This window comes from Macaca mulatta, chromosome 5 (assembly GCF_049350105.2).
Source record: "Macaca mulatta isolate MMU2019108-1 chromosome 5, T2T-MMU8v2.0, whole genome shotgun sequence".
NCBI lineage: Eukaryota > Metazoa > Chordata > Mammalia > Primates > Cercopithecidae > Macaca > Macaca mulatta.
The window spans coordinates 109747613-109769279 of record NC_133410.1 but is presented as its reverse complement, the minus strand read 5'-3'; the positions used below and the strand labels follow the sequence as shown (position 1 = coordinate 109769279).

The 21667-nt window shown below is 36.9% G+C and overlaps 1 protein-coding gene across 2 annotated transcripts in view; it reads left to right on the top strand.

The window, feature by feature from the left end:
* The window catches only part of EMCN (endomucin), a 117482-nt gene that overhangs the window by 68354 nt on the left and 27461 nt on the right, over nucleotides 1-21667 (top strand). The gene's annotated exons all lie outside the window — the stretch shown is intronic.

The window sequence follows — 21667 nt, the reverse complement described above, 5'->3', positions numbered from 1 at the left end:
CTGCCCCCGAACTCACTGTTCTTGATCTGTTTCTGTTGTCAGTGTGCCCTCTCCCAGAAGTACAAAATGTCTTCTCTTACTTTCTAATAAAATCTGGTTGTAGTATTGAAAAAGATGATGTTAGAAACTACAGTTAACAGTCTAAAATGTTATCATTCCAGTTAGTGCTCGTATTTGCCACCCTTAGTTTTAGACTGAATGTGTTTCTGATAATGGAGCAACAGGAATTGAAAATTGTTGGGCACGGGAAGATGGCAATGTTGAGTCTTCTTGTTTTGAAATCATAGTTATCTGAGGGATTTTTATCTTTCTACATCCTACCTGGTACTCATACAAATGACAAATCTCATAAGCTTTCAATGCTGGTTATCTTTGGTATATGGAAACTAAATGAAAACTAACACAGGAACAGAAAACCAAATTCCGCATATTCTCACTTATAAGTGGGAGCTAAATGATGAGAATTCATGAGCACAAAGAAGGAAACAAGAGAAACTGGAGTCTACCTGAGGGTGAAGAGTAGGAAGAGGGAGAGGAGCGTTAAGAATAACTATTGCGTACTAGGCTTAATAGCTGGATGATAAAACAATTGGTACAACAACCCCCCATGACACGAGTTTACCTATATAGCAAACCTGCACATGTATCCCTGAGAATAAAATTAAAGTTTAAAAATGAAAATAAACTAAAAATGTGAAATAAACCTATAGGTTCATATAACTTTTTAAAAATTACAAAAATAAAAAGAATTATGAGTGACATTAAAAATTATGAGTGCTTTATTTTCACAGCAAATATTCTAAGTAATCACCTTAGTCTAACTTCTACCTCTTGTGTTCGAGGAATTTGAATCAAATTATTATGCTTTTAACTTTTAATAATTATCTTCTTCTGTATCATATATCTCATTATTAAGTTATTTTTATATTATTAATTCCCTTAACTCCACTAAACACCATATTTTTTATTCACTAATCACCATACTTTTTATTACTTCCATCTTCATAGGCTAAAAATTGGCAGGCTGTAGAGGAAAAAAAGCAAAACAAAACAAAAACAATGCTTCCAGTGAGAGAAGACTGATGCAGTTCTGGGAAGAGATTTTCTTTCCCCTCTGCTTCATAGATTGATTATCAAGGAGAAGTCAGAGATGAATTGGGAAGCAGCCAAATTGTCAGTTCTCTTTAAGGAGAGACTGAAGGATCCTTCATTTTGTTTAAAGAAATTTTATTTACAAAGTGCCAGCTATAAGTTTAATTGATTTTAGTGGAATAAAAAGCTCATTTAGGCTATTTTTATTTTTCGAGTTATGTAAACTAATTTTCCTAAGCCAAATAATAGACAAACAATTTATTTGAATAGTGGATTAGAAAGAAATGAGAGTGGTTCTATAAACCACTTGAAAATTGAGTCTCATTTTTTTCATTCAAACTTCAAATATGTATTTCAGCCAAAGACTAAATCAGAAACACCATCCCCCAAAAGATGAATTAACACATTTATTAACAGGGCATTCTTTATACTTCTGTGCTTTGTTTTATTTTTTTCAGATTAAAGACTTCTTTAGTTTTATGTATTTGGCATCAAAGATGTTAAAATACCAAATTTGTGGAATATTCATCCATAGGATTAAAGACAGGCATATTATTTAAAATAATTCATATTTCTGTTTTAGGTAGAAGTTGACATAAAATTGTAGCCCATAGAATTACTAGTCCTGTTTTCTTTCTATAAATATAAGCAAATATGTATTCAGTCTTTGAATGTATCACATACAGTTCTCACATTTGATATTTTCTTTAACATTATGCAGCTAGTTTTAAGTTCCTTGAAAAGTTACATTTTTACAACAACTTCAAAAACTGTTATTAAGAGTCTAGAAATTGATGATGATTTTATGTAGAACCTTTATGGGGGATAAAATAAGTAAGGATTCTATATAAAATGTAAATTACAACCAATTATACATAGATATAATATTTTAACATTATAAAACAAAAATAGATCCATGTTGGTGACATCAGCAAGATGGCCAACTAAAAGCTTCTAGTGCTCTTCCCACTTCCCACAAAAAACTAAAAATAATGAACAAGCAACTACATTTTGATCAAAATAACTAAAGGAAAGCTCTGGAGAACAGCAGCAGAAATCCTGTGGACCACTGAAACACAGGATGGCCACATAGGGAAAGAGGAGGAAACACCTTGCCTCTGCCATCCCATTTCCCTAGTTGGGATCAACTCAAAACCAGAAGAGACCCCTTTCTGCAGGAAAAAGGTAAGCAAGAGGACCCCAACAACCACCATCATCGCCATGCACACACGCAGTCTTTGCACTAAAGACTTCGGCAGTCCTTATAGGGTTTGAGGCCTGCTGAAGGAGCGCCCCAGAGTCTACATACTGAGCTATCCCTAGAGAAGGAGCTGATGCTGTGCCCCTCCCTCCTCTTCTCAGCCCCTACCTCTTGCCTCATGGCTCATGCTGCTACTGCCCTGTACAATCTTGAGAAAAAGTGCATCCTGCTCCAAGCCTGAGTATGCATTGCATCCCTTCATCCCTGATGTTTTGTTACTACTGCAACAAGCCCACATTATAGCATAACATCCTCCAGCCAAGCTGCTACTATGTTCTACCCCCAGGGCCAAGTTCCATGGAGCTACTCCACTCCCTACATTCCAATTACTGTGCACCCTCCTCTCAGGGCTGAACTGAAATGGCACTCCAACCCTCAGGGACCTCAAGTCTTCTGCACACCAGAGCAGTCATGCCCCTCAATGCCATAGATGAGGCAGCATACCCCACCACCACCATCTGGGATCACAGACTTCTGGCACACTAGAGCAGTCAACTCTCAGCCCTGGCTCCACAGATAAGACAGCATACTACCCACAGGGGCTCAGAGCTTTTGACACACAAGAACAATTGCACACCCCAGTGCCATAGCTGATGCAGTACCCTACCCCACAGGGATCCAGAGGCTCCACTGACACGTATGACCATGATTTCTGGGGCCAAACAGATGTGGCACAACACATCTCAAAGAATTAGTGCCTGGCTTGAGCTGTGGCACCCTGCCCTCCAGGCTGAACAGCAACATGCCCTGCCCACCCAAAACTGCACTACACCCCTACAGTATGAACTGCTGAGACACGCTGCCTCTTGGGGAACTGGAGCTGTGCTGCACCCCTCCCACCAAGGTCCAAGATACAGCAGTGTCTTGCCATTTCTGCGTCATTGCTGCTGCTGTACCTGGCCTCATAGAGCCTGGGGTAGTGATATGTCCCACCATTCCAGGGTCCAGAGTCACCACTACGTAGTACCTCATCACCAAGTGTCTACATTTTTGCTGACCTCTGTTGACTCCTGGTCCCAAATTACAGCTATTCTTTGCTCTCTGGACCCAAGCTTCTAAAAACTCCTTTTTCTATCATGCTGTACCAGTGGGGTGCCATGTCCACTAGGGTCACAACCTCAACTATATTTCAGCACTCTGGGCCTAGGCTGCTGAGGTGTGCCTCAGAGGAACAGACCCTGCCTTACTGGGGAAACTGCATTCATTTGTATCTTGGAAAGTGAAACTGTGCCTCAAGTCCAAGGTGCTACAGTAGTCTCACAAGACCCTGAGCCCATGACCTATATCCACAGCTACTCTGATCACCTATGCCCTGGCTCCCAGTCCTGCTATGGTTGCCTGTGGGCCATATCAGACCAAACACAAAAATGGTTCTCTTCAGCTAAGACTCCCCACTGTGGGAAAGACAAGAACAGGAGAATTGTTAAGACTTTGCCCTAGCAACCTATGCAGCCACTATCACTTCCACCAGCTCCTACAAACTAGGCCACTGAGGCACCTACATTCATTGCTGACATTGATCACAACTAAAGAAGCTGCACATTGATTACCCCACTGTGCCTACATGTAACCAGAGCCACCCTGCCCAACTGGAAGCCTCAGACCCATATGCAACTGAAAGTCTTCCCCTACTGGAGTTTGAAAAAGGAAACTACATCACTAAATATGCAGACATCAATGCAGGGACACAAGAAACATGAAAGAGCAAGGAAGCATGGTACCACAAGGCAACCATAGTTCTCCAATCACTGGCCTCAAAGAAGCAGAAATTACAAACGGTCTGAAAAGCGATTTAAAGTAATGAGCTGGGCTTGGTGTGGTGGCTCATGCCTGTGATCCCAACACTTTGAGAGGCTGAGACGGGTAGATGACTTGAAGTCAGGATATATACTATGTTCAACAAAGCTATCCTTCAAAATAAAGGAGAAATAAAATTGTTCCCAGACAAGAAAAGCTGAAGGAATTCATCACCACTAGACCTGCCTTCTAAGAAATGCTTAAAGGAGTTCTTCAAGTGGGAATTTTTAAAAAATGAACAATTACTATTATAAATACAGACGACATATCTATAAAGTACAAACTCACTGATAGAGCTAAATATGTAGTAAAATCAGGAACACTCTAATACTGTAATAGTGGTGTATAAATCATGTGTAACTCTAGCATGAGGGTTAAATGTCAAAATAGTCAAAAATAACTAAAACTATAACAAGTTGCTAATAAATACACAATACTAAAAGATGAAAATTGTGACATCAAAAACAAATTGTGAGGGGAAAGGTAAATGTATAGAGTTTTTGTATTCAACAGAATTTGAGTTATTATCTGCTTAAAATAGTTGATTATAAGATGTTTTATGGAAGATTCTTGGTAACCACAACATAAGAAACTACAGCAGGTATACAAATGATAAAGAGAAAATAATCAAAGATTAACACTACAGAAAATTACCAAATTACAAAGATAGATAATGAGAGAGAAAGAAACGAAGCTACCAATAATCAGGAAACAAGTAACAAAATGACAACAATGAGTCCTTTCTTATCAATAATGACCTTGGATACAAATAAATTAATTTCTCTGGTTAAAAGACATAGAATTATTAAATGAGTAAAAAGCAAGATCCAACTATATGCTGTCTACAAGACACCCAGTTAAGCTTTAAGGACACATAGGCTGAAAGTAAAGAAATGGAAGAAGATATTCCATGCAAATAATAAAGAGAGCAGGAGTAGCTATACTTACACCTGATGAACTATACTTCAAGTCAAAAACTGTCACAAGAGACAAAGAATGTCATTATTTAATGATAAAGGGGTCAATGCATCAACAAGAGATTACAATTGTAAATATATATGCAACCAACATTGGAGCACCTAAATACATAAAACAAATATTAATGGACATGAAGGGAGAAATAAAGAGCAATATTATAATAACAAGGAACTTTAATACCCCACTTTTTGTTTTTTTGAGACAGAGTCTCACTCTGTCACCCAGGCTGGAGTGCAGTGGCACAATCTTGGCTCATTGCAAGCTCCACCTCCTGGATTCAGACCATTCTCCTGCCTCAGCTTCCCGAGTAGCCGGGACTACAGGTGCCTGCTACCACACTTGGCTACTTTTTTTTTTGTATTTTTAGTACAGATGGGGTTTCACCGTGTCAGCCAGGATGGTCTCGATCTCCTGACCTCATGATCCGCCCATCTTGGCCTCCCAAAGTGCTGGGATTATCCCACTTTTAACAATGGATAAATCATCCAGCAATCCCACTACTAGGTGTCTACCCAAAGGAAAAGAAGTCATCATATTAAAAATACACTTGCACATGTATATTTATAGCAATATGATTTACAACTGCAAAGAAATGGAACCAACCTAAGTACCCATTGATTAATGAATATATAAATAAGATGTGATATATATATATATGTGTGTGTGTATATATATGTGTGTGTGTGTACATACACATATGTATATATACATACACACACACACACACACCATGGAATACTTCTCAGCCATTAAAAGGAGTGAAATAATGTCTTTTGCAGATATTTGGATGGTGCTGGAGGCCATTATTTTAAGTGAAGTAACTCAGGAATAGAAAACCGAACATTGTATATTCTCACTTACAAGTGGGAGCTAAGCTATGAGTATGCAAAGGCATACAGAGTAATATAATAAACTTTAGAGATTCAGAAGGGGAAAGGTGGGAGTGGGGCCAGGAATGCAAAACTACACATTAGGTATAATATACACTACTCTGGTGACAGATGCACTAAAACCTCAGAATTCACCACTATATAATTCATCCATGTAACAAAAAAAAACCACTTATACTCCAAAAGCTATTAAAATAAAAAGGAACACAAAATTAATAAAAAATAATTTTAAAACAGTAGATAGATCAACCAGACAGAAAATTAATAAAGAAATACTCGACTTGAATTGCACTTTTCACCCATTAGACCTAACAGACATATACAGAGCTTTACTTTAACAGCAGCATAATATACCACATTTTTCTTTAGTTCAAATGGAACATACCCTAGAATAGGCCATATGGTAAGCCACAAAACAAGATTTAATAAATTTAAAATTGAAATAATACCTAGTATCATTTCAGACCATAATGCTATGAAACTAGAAATCAATGATAAGTGGAATCTTGGAACATCCACAATTATACGATAATTAAGTACATACTCCTGAACAACCAATGAGTCAAAGAAGAAATAAAAAGAGAAATTAAAAAATATCTTGAAACAAAAAACAATCAAAGCACAACATACCAAAACCTATGAAATGTAGCAAAAGCAGTTCAGAGAAAAGTTTATAGCAATACATGCCTACATTAAAAACAAAAAGAATCTCAAATAAGTAATCTAACATTACACTTCAAGGAACTAACAAAAGAAGAATGAATTAAACCCCAAATTAGCAGAAGGAAGAAAATAATGAAAATAAAAACAGAAATAAATCAAATAGAGAACAGAAAAATCATAGGAAGAATCAATAAAAATAAGAGTTGGTGCTTTGAAAAAATAAAAAAAGGATAAACCTTTAGCTGGTCTAAATGAAAAAAAGGGAAGACTAATAAATAAAATCATAAATTGAAGTGAAAATATGAAACACCTCAGAAATTAAAAGGATCATAAGAGACTACTATGAAAAAATATATGTCAATGACTGGATAATCTAGAGTAAACAAGTAAATTGCTTAAAAAACACAATAAAACAAAACAAAACAAAACAAAAAGCAAATCCTACCAGGATCAATTCAAGAAGAAATAGAAAGCCTGAACAACAGACCAATAACAAATAAAGAGATCAAAGAAGTAATAAAAAACTTTCCAACAAAGAAAAGTCCAGAAACAGATAGTTTTATAAAAGCTGAATTCTAGCAAACCTTCAGAGAATGAATACCGATACTTCTTAAACCCTTTGTAAAAAACAGAAGTAGAATGAATAGTTCCAAACACATTTTATAAGGACCACATCACCTTGATACCTAAGTCAGACAAAGATATTACAAGAAAAGAAAAATGCAGACCAATCTCTCTGACGAATGCAGATGCAAAAATCCTTAGTAAAATATTGAGGATTAAACTAAACCCAACAACATAACAAACTAAACCCAACAGCATACCAAAAGAATTATATATTGTGACCAAGTGGGATTTATTTCTGACATGCAAGGCTAGTTTCACATACACAAATCAATCAATGTAATATATCACATTAACAGAATGAAAGATAAAAACCACACAATGATCTTGACACAGAAAAAGCATTTGACAAAGTCCAACATCAATTCTTGATTTAAAAAAAATAACAAAACAAAACTCTCAACAGTTTAGGCATAAAAGGAATGTTCCTCAATATAATAAAATCATTTATGAAAAACCCACAGCTACAATTATAATCAATGGGGAAAAGTTAAAAGCTTTTCCACTCAGACACAGTACTAGGTAAGGATGCCCACTCTTGTCACTTCTGTTCAGCAGAGTACCAGAAGTACTAGCAAGAGCAATCATACAAGAAAAAGAAATAAAAGGCATTGAAATCAAAAAGAAAAAAAACTCCATTTGAAGATGAAACAATCTTATATGTAATGATTCCACAGAAAAAAAACTGTTAGAACTAATAAATGAATTCAGTAAAGTTGCAAAATGCAAAATTAACATACAAAAGTCAGTAGCATTTCATACACAAATAACAATCTAACTGAAAAAAAAAATTTCATTTATGGTACCATAAAAAATTACTGATGCTTTCTGACTTACCACGGGGTTACATTCTGATAAAGCCATCATACATTGAAAATGTTGTATGTAAAAAATTCATTCGATACCCTGATAAACTCATATTAAAGTTGAAAAATTGTTAAGTCAAACCATCACAAGTCTAGATGCTCCTCAGCTTACAATGGGGTTATGTCTTAAACCCCATGGTAAAGTTAAAACTTGTAAGTTGAGGACCGTCTGTCCTTAGGAATAAATTTAACCAAGCAAGTGAAACATCTGTATACTGAAAAAGAGAAAACATTGATAAAAGAAATTGAAGGAGACAGAAATAAATGGAAAGATACCCTGTAGTTATGAATCAGAAGAATTGATATTGTTAAAATGTCAAAGAGCAATACATAGATTCAATACAATCCTTGTTAAAATCCCATGGTCATTCTTCACAGAAATGAAAAAAATTCCAAAAATACATATGAAAACATGAATGACCCCAAATAGCCAAAAAAATTCTGAAAAGAAAAAAACAAAGTTGGAGGCATCACACTTCTTGAGTTAAAATTATATTATAAATCTATAATAAACAAAACAATATGGTGCTGACATAAAAACAGACACATAGACCAGTGAAACAGAATAAAGATCCTGGAAATAAATCCAAACATTTATTGTCCACAAATTCCAAAGACACTAACTGCACACAGTGGGTATATAACAGTCTTTTCACTAAATGGTGCTGCAAAAACTGGATTTCTACATGTAAAAGAATGAAGTTGGACTCTATCTTAAACTATGTACAAAAATCAACTCAAAATGGATAAAAGACTGAAACGTAAGAGCAGAAACTATAAAACTCCTAGAAGACAACATAGAGGAAAATCTGCTGGGCGTTGGCCTCAGCAAGATTTTTTTTTTTTTGGAAATCAGACCAAAAGCTCAGGCCACAAAATCAAAAATAAATAAATAAATGGGACTACATCAAACTACAAAGCTTCTGCACAGCAAAGGAAGTAATCAGCAAAATAAAACAGCACAGTACAAATTGTGAAAAAAAAAATTGTAAACCATATACCTGATAAGGAGTTAAGATGCAAATGTAGAAAAACAAATAGCAAGATTAAAAAATGGGCAAAAGACCCTGAATAGACATTTTGTGAAGAAGACATGAAAACTGCCAACATGTGCATGAAAAGGTGGTCAACATCATTAATCATCATGGAAATATAAATCAAAACCACTATGTGATACTACCTCACACCCATTAGGATAGATATTATCAAAAAGTGAAAAGACAACAAATGTTGGCAAGGGTGTGAAGACAAGGGAATTCTTTTTTTCCCCCAACTTTCATTTTAAGTTCCAGAGTATATGTGCAGGATGTGCAGAGGTTCAGGTTTGTTACATAGATAAACATGTGCCATGGTGGTTTGCTGCATAGACCATCCCATCACCTAGGTACTAAGCCCAGCATCCATTCACTACTCCTAATGCTCTCTCTTCCCCTGCACACTTCTCCTACCACTGATAGGCCCCAGTGTGTGTTGTCCCCTGCTCCATGTGTCCATGTGTTCTTATGGCTCAGCTCCTACTTATAAGTGAGAACATACAGTGTTTGGTTTTCTGTTTCTGCATGCATTTGCTGAGGATAATGGCTTCCAGCTCCATCCATATCCTTGCAAAGGACATGATCTCATTACTTTTTATGGATACCCAGTATTCCATGGTATATATATACCAGATTTTCTTTATCCAGTCTATCATTGATAGACATTTGGGTTGATTCCATATCTTTGCTATTGTGAATAGTGCTGCAATGAACATATGCATGCATGTAACTTTATGATAGAATGATTTGTATTCCTTTGGGTTTATGTCCAGTAATGGGATTGCTGGGCCAAATGGTGTTTCTGCTTCTAGGTCTGAGTTAAAGAAGGAATTGCTACACTGTCTTCCACAATGGTTGAACTAATTTACACTCCTACCAAGAGTGTAAAAGCATTCCTTTTTTCCTGCAATCTCACTAGCATTTGTTGTTTCTTAACTTTTTAACAATAGCAATTCTGACTGGCGTGAGATGGTATCTCATTGTGGTTTTGATTCGCATTTCTCTAATTATCAATGATGAGCTTTTTTTCATATGTTTGTTGGCTGCATGAATGCTTCTTTTGAGAAGCATTTGTTCATGTCATTTGCCTGCTTCTTAATGGTTTTTTTTTTTTTTTCTTGTTTATTTAAGTTCCTTGTAGGGTCTGGATATTATACCTCTGTCATATGGATAGATTGCAATTTTTTTTCCTATTCTCTATGTTGTCTGTTCATTCCGATGATAGTTCCTTTTGCTGTGCAGCAGGTCTTTAGTTTAATTAGACCCCACTCGTCAATTTTTGCTTTTGTCCCAATTGCTTTTGACATTTTCATTATGAAATCTTTGCTTGTGCCTATGTCCTGAATGCTATTGCCTAGATTTTCTTCTAGGATTTTTATAGTTTTCAGTTTTGCATTTATGTCTTTAATTCATCTTGGGTTAATTTTTGTATAAGGTGTAAGAAAGGGGTCCAATTTCAATTATCTGCATATGGCTAGCCAGCTCTCCCAACATCATTTATTAAATAGAAAATCCTTTCCCCATTGCTTGTTTTTGTCAAGATTGTTGAAGATCAGATGGTTTTAGGTGTGTGGTCTTATTTCTGAGTTCTCTATTCTGTTCCATTGGTCTATGTGCTTGTTTTTGTACCAGTACCATACTCTTTTGCTTACTGTAGCCTTGTAATATAGTTTGAAGTCAGGTAAGGTGATGCCTCCAGATTTATTCTTTTTGCTGAGGATTGCCTTGGATATTCAGGTTCTTTTTGGTTCCATTTGAATTTTAAAATAATTTTTTCCCTAATTCTATGAAGAATGTCAATAGCAGCTTAATGGGAATAGTACTGAATCTATAAGTTATTTTGGGCAGTATGGCCATTTTCACAATATTGATTCTTCCTATCCATGAGCATGGAATGTTTTTCCATTTGTTTGTGTCTTCTCTGATTTCCTTGAGCAGTGGTTTGTGGTTCTCCTCAAAGAGGTTCTTTGCTTCCCTTGTTAGTTGTATTCCTAGGTATTTTATTCTCTTTGTAGCAATTGTGAATGTGAGTTTATTCATAATTTGACTCTCTGCTTGCCTGCTGTTGGTGTATAGGAATGCTAGCGATTTTTGCACATTGATTTTGTATCCCAAGACTTTGCTGAAGTTGCTTATCCGCTTAAGAAGCTTTTGGGCTGAGATGACGGAGTTTTCTAGGTACAGGATCATGTAATCTGCAAACTAAGATAATATGACTTCCTCTCTTTCTATTTGAATATCTTTTATTTCTTTCTCTTGCCTCATTACCCTAACCAGAACTTCCAATACTATGTTGAATAGGAGTAGTAAAAGAGGGGATTCTTGTCTTGTGCTGGTTTTCAAGGGGAATGCTTCCAGGTTTTGCCCGTTCGTATGATATTGGCTGTGGGTTTGTCATATATGACTCTTATTATTTAGAGGTATGTTCCTTCAATACCCAGTTTATTTAGAGTTTTTAACATAAAGTGATTTTGAATTTTATTGAAGGCCTCTTCTGTATCTATTGAGACAATCATGTGATTTTTGGCTTTAGTTCTGTTTACATGATGAATTACATTTATTGATTTGCTTATGTTGAACCATTCTTGCATCCTGGTGATGAAGCCAACTTCATCATGGTGGATAAGCTTTTTGATGTGCTGCTGGATTCAGTTTGCCAGTATTTTATTGAGGAGTTTTGCATTGATGTATATCAGATATATTGACCTGAGGTTTTATTTTTTGTTGTGTCTTTGCCAGGTTTTAGTATCAGGATGATGTTGGCCTCATAAAATGAGTTAGGGAGGAGTTCCTCCTTTTCAATTATTTAAAATAGTTTCAGTAGAAATGGTGCCAGCTCTTCTTTGTACCTCTGGTAGAATTCAACTGTAAATTCATCTGGCACCAGGTTTGTTTTGTTTTGTTTTGTTTGTTTGTTTGTTTGTTTTTGTTTGGTAGGCTATTTATTACTGTCTCAATTTCCAAATTCATTTTTGGTCTATTCAGGGATTCAGTTTTTCCCTGGTTCAGTCTTTGGAGGGTGTATGTGTCCAGGAATTTACCCATTTCTTCTACCTTATGTGCACAGAGGTGTTTATAGTATTCTCTGATGGTTGTTTGTATTTCTGTGGGGTCAGTGGTAATATCCCCCTTATCATTTCTGATTTTGTCTGTTTAATTCTTCTTTCCTTTCTTCTTTATTAGTCTAGATAGTAGTCTATCTATTTTATTAATTTTTTTCAAAAAGCCAGCTCCTGGATTCATTGATTTATTGAAGATTTTTTCGTGTCTCTATCTCCTTCAGTTCCACTCGGACCTTGGTTATTTCTTGTCTTCTGACAGCTTTGGGGTTTGTTTCCTTTTGGTTCTCTAGTTCCTTTAGTTGTGATGTTAGGTTGTTGATTCAAGATCTTTCCACCTTTTATCGCCAGGGGAACTCATGTACACAGTTGATGGAAACGCATACTGGTGCAGCCATTATAGAAATTAGTATGGAAATTTTGTCTGGGTGCAGTGGCTCATGCCTGTAATCCCAGCACTTTGGGAGGCTGGGGCAGGAGGATCACCTGAGGTTAGGAGTTTGAGACCAGGCTGGCCAACATGGTGAAACTCCATCTCTACTAAAAATACAAAAATTAGCTAGGTGTGGTGGCACGTAACTGTAATCCCAGCTACTCAAGAGGCTGAGGCAGGAGAATCACTCGAACCTGGAAGGTAGAGGTTGCAGTGGGCCGAGATGGCACCGCTGCACTCCAGCCTGGATGACAGAGTAAGACTCTGTCAAAAAAAAAAAAAAAAAAGGAAAAAAAAGAACATAGTATGGAAATTTTGAAAGAAATTAAAAATAGAACTACCCAAGTGATCCATCAATCCCTTTTCCTGGTAAATACCCAGAGGATATGAAATTACTACCATATAAGGATATGTGAACTCCCATTTTCATGACAGCCAAGATGTAGAAACAATTTAAGTGTCTGTTAATGGGTGAATGGATAAAGAAAAATATTCCATATTCAGTGAAATATTATTTAGTCCTAAAAAATAATGAGACTTGCCTTTTGCCAAAACATGGATGAACATAGAGGACATTATGCTAAGTGAAATAAGCTAGACACAGAAATAATATTGCATGATCTCACTTACATGTGAAATCTAAAAATAAAAAAATCAAATATACAGAGATAGAGAACAAATCAGTGGTTACTAGGGACAGACAGGAAATGGGGAGACGTAGATTAGAGGATACAAAGTAGCAGTTATGTGGGATAAAGTCTAGGAGTCTATTGTACAACATAAGGACATTGTTAACACAATTGTACTGTATTTGGGATTCATGCTAAATGAGTAGATTTCAATGCTCTTGCCACAAAAACAACTAAAATGTATAATTATGTAAGATGATTGATGTATTCATTTACTTCACTATAGTAACTTTTACTATCTAAATGTATCTCATAATATCATGTTGTATACCTTAAATATATACAATAAAATTTATTTTAAAAAATGTATTTAATTTTTAAAATGAGAGATCAAAGAAAGATAATTATAGTTATATGGAAATGATCAATTGATCAATCAAGGTCTAAAGATATCTCCACTCATGTCATTCAATAGCACAACAGTAGTATGTGATAGAAAGCTGTGTTTAATGATGCTTAACATGAGAAAATTATGCTCAATATTCAAAGTATTGGGGAAAATCAAACTGCAACTGCCCACTGTAACATATCCGGTAAGGCCCCAAATTTGGTATGAACCTGTGCTAACTATACAGAATGGTATATTTAATCAACCACCATTAACCAAGGCATTTAATAAATATTCATCCTGTTCCTATTATGTGTACACTAGCTAAAAGAGGAAAGATACATGGAGCCTGCCATTGGCAGTTACTAAGGACACAAGTCAATATTATACATAACTATAATAATTCTAGTAGCCATGTAGGCATAAAGTAATATGTTATGGGTGAATTTCAGATAATCTTACATAAGATCAGAGGATAGAGTAATTTTTGTTTTTTGTTTTTTGCTTTTTTCCTTTGGCTGTGGTTGAGGTAACCATTGGGTGGAAAAGAAAGCCAGTTTTAAAAGAGGAGAAAGGGTTCATGAAAGTATTGACCCCTTGGCAGCCAGATTATTCTACCTACTCATTTTTCTAGCTCTAAGTTCAGACCTAATGAGGAGATTAAAAGACCTACTGAAAAGTGATGAAGGGCTGTTTATTCCCTAAAGATAATGCAAACATTGCATAGCCATTACAACAATTTTGAGCAATGATGGAATTCTCTTTTCTTTCCTTATCATTTTCATACAGATAGGCAGAGCTAATAACTTGTTCTTGAAAAATGAACCTTTTGATTTCATTGATAAGAGACCTCAGCCCTGAGCAAAATGGACCATTGTGCCTTACCAAATTGAGAAAGGAATAAGCCATTAACCCTTAATTTTCTGGGGAAAACAACTGTATTAGGGTCCTCCAGATAAACAGAACCAATAGGTTGTGCACAGACAGCAAGAATGAGAGACAGAGAGAGACAGGGAAATAGATAGAGGGATGTAGGGAGAGAGAGAGAGAGAGCAAGTGAGAATGAGAGAGAGAGAAAGATGTATTGTAATAATTGACTCATGTGATAATAGAGACTGAGAGGTCTAAAGACTTAGGCAGGCTGATGGAGTAATTCCAGCCTGAGTCCAAAGGCCTGAGAACTAGGGTAGCTGATGGCATAAGTTCCAGTCTAAAAGTTGGCAGCCTCAAGCTCCAAGAAGAGCCAGTGTTTCAGTTTGCGTCCTAAGTCAGGGAAAGACCAATGTCCCAGTTCAAGAGAGTCAGGCAGAAAAAGTTCCCTCTTTGTTCTACCCAGGGTTTCAACTGGTTGGACGAGAGGCAACCAGTCAGGGAGGGCTATCTGCTTTGCTCAGTCTACTGATTCAAACATTAGACTTATCCAAAAGCACCCTAACAGACATACTCAGAACAATGCTTGACCAAACATCTGGGCACCCTGTGGCCCATTCAGTATGACACATAAAATTAATCATCACGATATTCCCACAGCAACTAGCATAACTTAAGATCTCATCATAGATACCTGTTTTACTTTCCTTAACTGTGTTTCAGAGTCTCAGTTGCATTGTGGTCCTTACAGTTGATAGAAAAACAAAGTCAGAACAGGTATGAGAAGTGCCACCAAACCTGACCACGGGCCTTTGGAAAAGAGGATGCTCCATCCTGTCTGAGTATATTCACTGTGGTTGACACTCTCAGTTTTGGGCATTGGCTGCTGACCTCTAGGAACTTACATAAAGTGAAACATGAATCATTCTATACAGGGGGTAGTTTATCTGAGTTTTCTAACTTTGAATGACAGAATCCTGCCATTGTCGTTTAGTTAGGATCCAGTCAAGCTAGAAATATACCTCTAGCAGAGTAATATCTAGAGTTTTTTTTAAACTTAGGATTTTAGGGTGTTTAGAAAATTAATTGAGAATAAAAGTATTCAATTGTCGAATGAGAAATATATCAGTGTATATGTGGTAGTGTCTGGTACAAACTTCCCCTTAGGAAATTGTACAGATTCCGGGTATGGCTAAGTGGTTTCTTATCTAGTTCAGAGATCTGCTGAATCTCAAAGTAGCGCTCTGCACTGTTCTTGCATCACCCTAGTCTGCCCTGAAAAGTCATAAGAACTCACAGTCTTCACTGGTGAGCTGCCCAGCAATCACTTTAGGAACCAACACATTTCCTGCTACTGCTAAAGGGGTATGGTTCTCCAATAAACTCTATGACATGCTTATTTACTATATTAGGAATAATTCTCCCTGTCTCCTTGTGTCTGTCTGCATGGTCTGGTTTGACCTACTGAAGGAAAGTGTTTAGCTTGTTTTGATAAGAAAAATGCCTATGTGATTGAGGCCTAAATTGAAAATATATTGTATTTTATGTAGCAAAAATAAGAGTCTTGTCTTTATAACTCATCCCTACTGAAATACAGCAGCTTAGGCAGCATGATTTTAGGGTTGATATCACAGACTCTAGAGCTTGCATTCAAATCCTGGCTCTGCCACCTACTTGCTGTGTGGCCCTGGGCAAATGAATATCTCTAGGCATCAGTTTCTACTTTGTAAAATGCAAATATTAATAATACAATAATTAAGTGTGTTAATATTTGCAAGACACTTAGTCTCTTTTAAGGTTTTGAAAATAAAATCCTTCTTAATATTTTCATGTCTGAATTCATGATGCAGGAGGGGATAAGAATATCTCAAAACTTTCAGAATGCTAAGAACAGATTTTATTGATTCCATTGATAATGATGCCATAAGTAACTAAGATAAACATTTTAAAATCTATCGATTACATGGCATATTACAAAGAAAACAGAAAGGGTTTTGAGTCATATTTGGCTTATGGCTTAGCCTTGCACTTACTGTTAAATATATTACTTTATCTCTCTGAGCCACAGTATCTCTCATCTTTAAAACACAGGATTAAAAATGTTTACTTAAGAATAAAATAAATTAGCACATATGGAAGTAATTAACACAGTGCCTCAGTCACTCTCGTCATATATAATTTTGTAAAAACTACTATTTAAATCAAAAAGAAAAAAAATTCCTTTTCTACAACAAATATTTCTACAGAATTACCTAAAGTAAATGAATCCCCATTCAGTTATTCCATTATTTCTGGATTAGAAGATGTTATTACCTCAGGTTACTAACATTGATGGCCCAAAGCAAAGCAAAGCAAAGGAAATTTAAGGTAAAACGTTTTTTGCATTGCTATAAGAGTACAACCAGGTCAGAAAGGTAAGGTCAGATGAGAGCGGGAATTAATTTTCATCATCTGAAGGCAGAAAATTCCTCCTGTGATATTTTACCTATTAAGTAGATAGGGGGTGCCATTGTGTGTGAAAATACATACTAGCCACGGATTGAAAAGAATCTAAAATCCTGGTTAGAGGAGACTCCAGGATTACATCAACATGCTCCCTTTCCAAAACACAGAATTGCACCAACCATAGTCATAGCACTTATTGTCTATACCACTCATGTATCACTCATATAACAGATTATTTTCCTCTCCAATAATAAAAGCCCAGAGTAGACCACATGTTCTCCTTTCCCTGAGTGTCAGGGTGCTCAGAGTCCATTCTTGTGGCCAACAGCAACAATTATGTTAATACCCGGCATTAACTCTTAGAAGGGGCCTGTTCACTTCTTTCATTTGCATTTGTTCTAATTTCTTATTTCAATCTCATTCATCTTACGGTCTGTAAAATTGCTTAAGCTCCTCAAGTCCTTTTTTTAAGAGTTATAAGTAAAATTTAATAAACAATAACATAGTCTCTCCTATTTCGATCCTTGGTCTTTGCCATGATGTTTTACTTGTTCTTTATTGCATGTTTAACATCTGTCAATTTTGGGATATGCTTCTCACCTCCCCTACTAAAATGTGAGCTCCTTAAATGCAACAGCTACCTCTCATACTCTGTTGTATTTTCTTCAACATTTAGTGGTGGTCCTAAGGTAGGTCTCTATTTTTGTTCTTGTTGTCGAATGAATGAGAACAATAATAATATCATGATTTTAAATATGTGCCAATCCCAATATTAAGTTTAAAAGGTAATCTCATAAATTCACTTCATCTTTCATAGTAGTCAATTCTGCTGCCAAGAAGTTTGTTTATCCATTCAGTGAATAGTGATGGACCCTACTTCCAGACACTGTTATAACACTTGGGAAATATCAGTGAGCAAAATAAAGATCCTTGCCCTAGGGGTTCTTATATTCTCGCAGGGAAAGTAAACTATACCCAATAAAATAATAATTAACTAAATTATATAGTAAGTTAAAAGATACAAGTGATCTGAGAAAGAGAAAATGTGAAGCAATAGAAGAGGAAGGGATCACAAGCACTGGAGAGGTGGGGAAGAGTTTGCAAGATTGAAAAAAGTGGCCAAGGTAAGTCTTCCTGAAAAGAGTTGAGTAAATACAAGAAGGAAGTGAGTCACCCAATATGTGGAGGAAGAACACCCGGGCAGAGCTAGAACTTGAGGAGAGGCCTGGCATGTTTAAGGGACAGCATTAAGCAAGTGGGCAGAGTTGAGGCAGGGGATTTGCCAGGCAGATTACCTAGGGTTTTGTGGGCTATTGCGCGGACTTTGGCTTTTTCTCTAAGTGGAATGGTGAATCACTGAGGGCTTTGAGCAACAGTGTTACATTAGCCGACTCATGTTTTATAACTCAGAGAGCTGAAGAGACACTGTCAGCTGAAGAAAGGATACAGGAGAGAGAAGATGGTGGTTTTGACCAGGGTGATCAGAGAGTAGATGGCAAGAAATCTCAAAATCTGGATTTATTTCAGAGGTGAAGCCAATAAATATTCCTGATGATTGCATGTGGAATAGAATAGAAAGAGATGAGCCAAAAATAGGTCGTTGGCCTGAGCAATTGGAAGGAATGTCTGCTCCAAACTAGGATGGGAAGGCTTCAGATAGAGTGGAAGTTAAAGTATGAACATGCTGAGTTTAAAATGTGTATTACTTGCTAAGTTAAGTATCTGAATTTACAAATCCGGAGCTTAGGAAAAGGTCTGGGATGGAAGTATAAGTTGGGGAATCAGTGACATTGATGCATTTAAACCTTGAAATTGAATGAAATCGCCAAATAAATGAGGGTCATTAGAGATGAGGACCAAGGACTAAACTCTAGGGGGCACTCCAAGATTATAATTTAGAAAGAAAAAAAGGGGACAGGCGTGGTGGCTCATGCCTATAATCTCAGCTCTTTGAGAGGCTGAGGTGGGAAGATCACTTGAGGCCAGGAGTTCGAGACCAGCCTGAAAAACACAGCAAGGTTCATCTCTACAATAAAAAAAAAAGAGAAAGAGAGAAAATTAGCTGGGTGTGGCGGTGCATACCTGTGGCCCTATCTACTCAGGAGGCTGAAGCAGGAGGATTACTTGAGCCCAGTAAATGAAGGCTGCAGGGAAGCACTGCAATTCAGTCTGGAAGACAGAGCAAGGTCCTGTCTCAATATAAGAAGAAAAATTTAAAAGATTTAAAAAAAAAAAAGAAAGAGAAGGAGGAACCAACCAAGGAGACCAAAAAGAAAAAAAAATCAATAGAGTCTGCTCTATTCTATTAGTACCCACATAAAGAACGTGTGATAAGCAGAAGAGAAAGATTTGTGTCAAAGGCTGAAAAGTTATTTTTTAAAATGGGACATGAATAATCTATCAAATTACAATTAGAGACCATTTCCAAAGTGCTGGGATTACAGGCGTGAGCCACCATGCCCTGCCCAAGATTTCTTTTAACCAAAAAAATTTGGGAGGGAAACGCACAGAAAAAAGAAGGATGGCATGGTAATAAGTTCAGGGATTTTGTATACCCATAGATAGTCCCGTTAGAGCTTCACTCTGAGAATAACTCAAAATCACTACACACGCAAATTCTTAGGAGAGAACTTTAGTCATATAGTGACTCTGAGGTTGGACTTAAAAAGGGCATCTCATATTACCACATGAAGTGGGGAAGGGGTGATTCTCCATAGGAAGAGTTAGGCTTCCCCTAAATAAAAAGGGAAAATAAAAGATTTAAACAGGGCCAGGCGTGGTGACTCATGCCTGTAATCCAAGCACTTTGGGAGGCCGAGGTGGGTGGATCACGAGGTCAGGAGATTGAGACCATCCTGCCTAACATGGTGAAACTCCGTCTCTCCTAAAAATACAAAAAATTAGCCAGGCGTGGTATCGGGTGCCTGTAGTCCCAGCTACTTGGGAGGCTGAGGCAGGAGAATGGTGTGAACCCGGGAGGCTGAGCTTGCAGTGAGCCGAGATCACGCCACTGCACTCCAGCCTGGGCGACAGAGTGAGACTCTGTCTCAAAAAAAAAAAAAAAAAAAAAAAAAAGGTTTAGACAAACAGATATTTCCCTTATGAACCAGTGCCCAAGTCTTCCAAGTCCAGTTTAAAATTCCTGGAGGCTTCATTTCTGCTTCCAATAGGAAGTGGCCTTTTAAATACTTGCCAGGGAGACTGCTTTAATCTGAATGTTCAGAGAAGCAGAGTTCAAGATTCAGTTAAAAGTACAAGGATTTTATTAGGGGAAAATACCTAAGAGAGAAAAAAAATGCCTGGGAAGGATGCCTGGGAGGGGACAAGGAAAGTCTAGAAGAGCTACCAGACTGAAATGCACATCTGACCTGGTGATAGGGAGAGAGAACACAGTTGCTGAGCAGAAGCATCTAGGAGAGGTTCAGGGAGACCATCAGGGAATCCTCCAGTCCACATTCATCCAAGGACAAGCCGGCCTAATATTTCTGGCAGGTCCACTCATTGGCTGGGAGTAGCCTTAGAGAGACATGACACCAGTACAAACAGAGAGATGGGTTTCAGAGTACATGTGGGTAACTTTGGTCACTTACACTTTCTATAGTTGGAGTTCTGTAAGGAGCATTATTATGGCAATCACAGGTGCCTTAGGACATTGATAGGTCTTCTGTCTCTAAAACTCTCAATGATTTATTAAGTAATTGGTCTACAGTGAGGTCCAAATATGTACCACTGTCAGATGCTGATGGGGTAAATTTGGATATACATTATTATAACAGACTTGACTCTGAGGGTCTCTGTCTCATCACTTTGCTCCAAGTTCTGACCTGAAGTTTCCCAGCTGGACTTAAATCCTGAAATATCATAGCCACAAATTCAATAATTGTAAAAATCACCAAACGTCAGGATCCAAGAACAAACCTATGTCATCTGAGAGTACCATATTCTACTCCAGTTTCTCCAGTTCCTCTATGTCTTGACTAGAGCAAAGAAGCATCTGAAAACACAGAAGTGGCTGAAGTTCATATATTTCACTCTTAGAATTTTTGAGAAAATTAGACAAACTGACCTTGGTTGGGAGGTTCAACTCTCTAAGGGAATAATCATAATATAATAATAGAAAATTATTATTATATATAATATATACATATTAATATCACATTCCCTTCTAAGCAGTTTAAATTTATTTTTACTCATATAATTTTCACAATACTATGATGTAGAACTATTATAATCTCCATGTATATATGTGGAAACTCAGGCACATAGAAGCTAAGCAACTTGCCCAAGATTCCACAGGGTAAGTGCTAGAGTCAGATATGTATCCTGTCTTCAGAATCATGCTCTTAGCCACTCTGCTATAGCTCTGCTGTATGTCCTCTGGCAGTGCTATGTTGTTAGTAATATAGGATAATACAGTCTCGACAAAAACTGTGTCGATCATCAGCTCTGAGCATGTCATGGATTCCACATCTGAGTCACAGAAAGAATAACATTAGGCTCATATTTTATGGATTCATTCAAGTACCATAATTTCATAATTAGCAATATGATCATGCTACAAAACAGAGCTTCTCAAACTGTAGGTTAATTCCCATTATTGGATCATGACCAGTAATGTTGTCTGTGTGTGTCTGTGTG